Source organism: Lactuca serriola, chromosome 3 (genome assembly GCF_051521515.1).
Source record: "Lactuca serriola cultivar US96UC23 chromosome 3, Lser_US96UC23_V15, whole genome shotgun sequence".
Classification (NCBI taxonomy): domain Eukaryota; kingdom Viridiplantae; phylum Streptophyta; class Magnoliopsida; order Asterales; family Asteraceae; genus Lactuca; species Lactuca serriola.
Genome location: NC_136410.1, coordinates 288,243,149 through 288,248,904, shown reverse-complemented (window position 1 = coordinate 288,248,904; position 5,756 = coordinate 288,243,149). Strand labels below are relative to the sequence as shown.

Below are 5,756 nucleotides of genomic sequence, written 5' to 3'. Positions count from 1 at the left end.
TGTCGGTGATGCTCCATGCTATGGCCCGTTTCCGCTTCTTCAACACTTGCACGAGCTCTTCTTTTTCAGAATTGGTCAGGTCAGAGGCTATAATTATTGGCTTTTGGTTGCCTTCTTCGAGAAAAGCATACTCCAAATGATCTGGTAAAGTTTTAAGCTCTGATTTTTGGTTCTGACTACTGGACTCGCCGAGTGCAGGTAGGGTACTCGGTGAGTTAGTGGTTGTATTTACGACTTATGCTTTTTCTTCAGAGGAACTCGGCGAGTAGCTCGATTCTACTCGGCGAGTAGAACTGTTAGTTTGTTTTACCAATTCTTCATAGTCGGCTTCTTCCAACAGTCTTTCAATTTCCATCAAGTCTTTTTCTAGATCAAATTCTCCATCCTCAGTTGTGGTCTTGATGGAATCTTCAGTTATGTATTCCTCCAATAATTCGTCTAACATATCGATTGAGAATGTCGTGTCGTCACTGTTCTTTGAATACTTCATGGCTTGGTCCACCCCAAATGTGACTGAATCTTCTCCTACCCGCAAGGTGAGCTTTGAGTCCCTCATGTCTACTATAGCACTTGTCGTGTTGAGGAAGGGTCTTCCAAGGATGATTGGCACTTGTGGATCCGCCTCCATGTCTAGAATGATAAAATCAGCGGGAAAGACGAACTTGTCCACCTTGACTAGTATGTCTTCACATATGCCTCTTGGGAAGGTAACCGTCTTGTTTGCCAAGTGTATTGCCATGCGAATTGGCCTTGGTTCCGGGAGATCCAGCTTCTTAAAGAATGAATATGGCATTAGATTCACACTTGCTCCCAAAATCGGCTAAGGCATGAATGCTGGTCAAGTTGCCAAATTGGCAAGGTAAAGTTAAACTCCCTGGATCACCTTTCTTCTTTGGTAGCTTATTTAGCATAGCAGCTGAGCAGTTTTCATTGAGTACTACCTTCTTCACTTCTTCCATCTTGCTTCTATTAGTGAGAAGTTCCTTAAGGAACTTTGCATACTTGGGCATTTGCATGACGGCTTCAATGAAGGGTATGTTGATTTGAAGAGTCTTGATATGATCTAGAAACTTCTGATACTCCTCTTCCTGCTTCTCCTTCTTAGCTCGGGCTGGATATGGCATGGGAGGCTGGTAGAGTTTTTCAGGAATCTGTGAGGTGTGATTTTGTGATGTACTCGCCGAGTCCATACGTGGTACTCGGCGAGTAGGGCTGTCAGAGTGCATTTCTTGGTTTTCTGCTTGCTTTTCTGCCTCCTCCTTCTGTGATTTATTGGATGAATCAGTCTGAATAGGTTCCAGGGGAGTGATTATCTTCCCACTTCTTGTTGTGACTATGTTTATGTGCGCGCCTCGTGGGTTATTTTCAGTTTGGCTAGGAAGTTCGCCCGGTGACCTTTGGTTGATTTGTTGAGCAAGTTGCCCAATCTGCGTCTCTATATTGTGGATAGATGCTTGCTGGTTCCTAATCATGGTCCTTGTTTCTTGAATTGTAGCATCATGGTCATTATGTCTTTTTTCTGAAGCAGCTACAAATTTGGTGAGCATTTCTTCCAAGCTTGGCTTCCTTTCTTGCACCGGCTCCTCCTTTTGGTAGAACCCTCTCCCTTTTTGCCTAAACCTTTCCTCCTTGGCTTTCTTGTACTCTTCATAAGGGAGACAATCTTTCTTTTGTTTGCGCCAGTCTTCATCATATCGGTCTCCACTTGAGTAACACACTTGCGCCTTCTTGTTGCCATTCTCATCTAAATCACAGTCTCTAGTGAGGTGAGGCCCATTGTAGTTTTCACAACCCACCCGAATAGCATGGATTGTTTGATCCATCTTATCCATCCTCCTATCCATGGTTTTTAGCATAGCCATGACTGCGGATAAGTCTTCAGTAGCTGCATAAGCGGCTCCCCTAGTGACATCATGCCTAGGGTTGTGGTATTCTCTAGAGTGTTTAGAGAATTCTTCAATCAATTCTTTTATCATCGGGGGTGGATTCTTTGTGAGCGGGCCTTGCGAGTCTAGTAACTGCCTGGTTGTGACATTGACTCCATCATAGAAGATGGATACTTCTTGCTAGCTGTTTAGGTCATGGTGTGGGCAGTTTCTTAGTAAGCTCTTGTACCTCTCCCATGCTTCATATAGCGACTCTCCAGCTTGTTGTTCAAAGTTAGCAATGGCCTTCTTCAACTTGGCTATCTTGGAAGGTGGGCAAAAGTGATCAATGAATTCTTCTTTCATCTTGGCCCAAGTGGTGACTGATCCGGGAGGAAGTGACTTGAGCCAGTCTTTTGCAGCACCTTTGAATGTCACCAGAAGCATACGAAGTAGCTGAGTCTCGCGGGTCACATTTGGAACATTGAAGTAATCAGCTACATCATTGACTTCATCCAAATGTTTGTAGGCATCTTCATGGTCTTTTCCATAGAAAGGTATCTCTTTAAGTAAAGCTAGGATATGACCCTTTAGCTCGAAGGTAGCAGTCGTGGGAATTGCGGGTTCCATAAGTCCCGGGCCAGTGTCGTCTCACATCCTCTCCTTCCATTCTCCCATGGGGATTTCATCAATGTTAGCCATTGTGATAGCTAACTCTTCCTCTGACTCGGTTTCGTGCTCGTATGTCGGGTCCTCTTCTTCCTCGGTCTCGTACTCGATATCTTCCTTCGTCGGTTCGTCGATTACTAAGGAAGCGTTGGATGCTCCTGATTTGCTGCTCTTCTTTTTCCCAAAAACAGTCTTCATATTGGACAAGGGTGACTTCTTTGGTGTACTCGAACTCTCCACGTCCTTTCCTTTGTTTCTTTTCAATGCGGTTTCGGGATCTTCAAACGGGGGTACCAGCGGGGTGTTTGATCCTCTGGTCATGAAAGTCCTTAAATAAACAGAATAAAAGCGTAAAAAGAACAAAAAATGTACTAAAAAAATCGAAAATTAACTGTTGAATACGCTTGTACTCGTCGAGTAGGTGCGACTGCACTCGGCGAGTACCAGTGTGATTTTGAAAAAAATATACCTTAATATTAAAAACTAAAACAGATGCTAAAACCTAATTACTAACTACTAAACTGTAGTAACTTTATGCAAGTAAACTTACACAAAGGATCGAAAAAAATTAGGAATTAGATTAATTATTTAGAACCATTCCCCGGCAACGGCGCCAAAAACTTGATGTGTGTAAAATGCACTTGTTTTATCCCTACTTTTATTAATAAATTTAGCACACAACGGCAGTGAACCTGTCTTTTAGTGGTATAGTTTAGTAAGTAAGGTATCGAACTCAGGGAACGGAAAATTAAACTAATAACTAACTTTAACTAAAACAATTAATGAAAGTAAAAGGTTTTTATTCTAGTTTTACAAGACTAGAAACTTAAGCAACACTTAATTAACTAAATGACTAAAGCAAACAACTAATTCACCAAATTTGATAAAGATGTTTCTATTTAGGTTCAACCAATTCACTCCTATGGTAATTTGTATTTATGATAGATCAATTGTTATTGGCTACCAATTATAGTGGTTAGGTTCATGTTCATTACTCCTAACCCTTAGACAATTAACTAATTTAAGCGGTGATCAAGTGTTTAAACTAATTAATTCCCTAGATTAATGATTTGGATTAAATAAGATTTGTAGTGGTTAATCAATTTAGTGGTTCAATTAACCTCTTGTTTGATGGTTTCTCAAACAAGCTCACACATTAATCTAATTATTGTCTTATTAATCTTAGTTTCATAATCATTATTCCTAAGCATATGAATTAGTGTTCACATAGACATATGAGGTTAACAACTAAGAGATGTTCATGCAGCTTAATTGTCTTCCAATTAACAGAAAATAATCGTGATTAATGCATAAGGGTCTTTAACAAACTTAATTTAATAGATCACCAATAAACAATTAATCAAAAACTAAGAATTAAACCATAGGAGTTCCTTGGTATTCCCCAAACAGAAACAAAAACGAAATTAGCTCAGAGTTGCAGTAAAATCACACACAAAAACAAGTTTAACTACATTAAACATACTCAAATCCTAAAGCTAAGTGGAATGATTAACCTAGTTGCTTATATTCTTCAAAAGGTTGGAGATTATAATTCCTCAGCGTCCTTCAGGGCTCTCAATCGCAGAAGGATCTTCAAAAATTGCCAGAAGTGTCGTCCCATCGGATAAAGGTTTGATTTTTATAGATATCTCAAAACAGGGGGTACTCGGCGAGTAGCAGACCCAACTCGCCGAGTAGACTCGTTGTTATCCGTCTTAAATCAGGAGTCGTGGCTATCTTCTGGAATATTCAGCTGGACTCGCCGAGTAGACTCGTGTACTCGCCGAGTAGATGGACTTTTGTTCCTCAATCTTCATTCTTTGGTCTTCAATTGCTTTCCCTTGTTCCCTTTTACTCCCAAGCATGTCTTTTGGACTGAAAACAAAATTTAAACAATATTAAGTACCTTTTGTCCATATTATTCACATAATTAGTTAAAAATGAATAAAAATGTATACTAAATAACTAACTAATTATGCACATATCAAATTACCCCACACTTGACTTTTGCTTGCCCCCAAGCAAAACTAAATTTTAAACATATTAAAATCACATATGACAACTCCAATCTAACCCAGCCATTATGCCAAGACCGCAACGCATGCATTTGTGTCTAAATTTTTTCCTAAGGACCCCCCATACTCCAAATACTCACAATCCTTATAAACATTAGCCCACTCACCCCGAACTATGCTCATTTTATGCAACCCTCCGAATCCATCCGCAGAAAACCTCTTACCCTCAAGGTATTTTTTAATTGAGCAACCCAAACATACATAATCTATAATTACAACTTTTTGATACCACTATGGAGCTCTTTTAGAATTCTTCACTTCCTTTGATAATTTGATCTTTGATTTCTTTGAATTCACCACCTTTATTGTTTGATCTTTGGTATCTTCAACTTTTTGAATCTTCGGAATTTTGATCTTTTGATCTTCACTTTATTTTTGATGCTCCAAAAATTCTTCAACTTTTCTTGTAATTCTCTCTCTCTATTTTTTTACATGTAACTCACTTTTTTATGAAATGTTTGAAAGTAGGTTGAAAACGTTTGAATACCCTAGCAAATCCCTATGATTTCTATTAGTATAAAGAGTAGTCTTCTACCAAGACTAGACTGTTTTGAAAGTAACAAAGATGGTTTTTCCTTTGTATGACTACTATTAACAATATATATAGTCTACCTCATCGTTTATGGGAATGTATCACAAAATAAAAGTAATAGGAAAAATATAGTCATGTAAGTGTTATCCTTTTTGTATTAGGATCAACCCGACATCGCGACTGCCGAAATAGTAATAACCTTGGACGTCCGTAGATGTTCATTTTCCTCTGTAGCTAACAGCAGGGCGTAGGAATGGTTAGTCCCGTAAAAGTACCCTAATATAAGTATTAACCGTAGGCATCCGTAGATGTTCATTACCTCTGTTGCTAACAGTTGGGTGTCGGAATGGTTAGTCCCGTCTAGTAAGTAAGTAGTCTTCTCACGAGACCCGCTGTAAGTAAATAATAATATGATTGGTAGTCCCTATTCTACATTTGGAACTAACGGTGACTTCTGCAACGAATCGCTAGGTCGAAATCCATATTTATTACCAAATCATATATAAGCGCAAACTATACCTATAATAGCTTACTAGGGATATATGAACGTATACCTTTACCACCCAAAGGTACTGAACTAACTGACTAGAACTATTATGTCCGTATATGTACACA

At 39.1% G+C, this 5,756-nt stretch overlaps 1 non-coding gene across 1 annotated transcript; it reads left to right on the top strand.

The window, feature by feature from the left end:
- Window positions 1–2,076: 2,076 nt before the first annotated feature.
- On the top strand, window positions 2,077–2,183 carry LOC145096653 (small nucleolar RNA R71). The gene has a single exon (XR_013704025.1). It is a non-coding gene; the product is annotated as a small nucleolar RNA R71 (small nucleolar RNA).
- The last annotated feature ends 3,573 nt before the right edge of the window (window positions 2,184–5,756 follow it).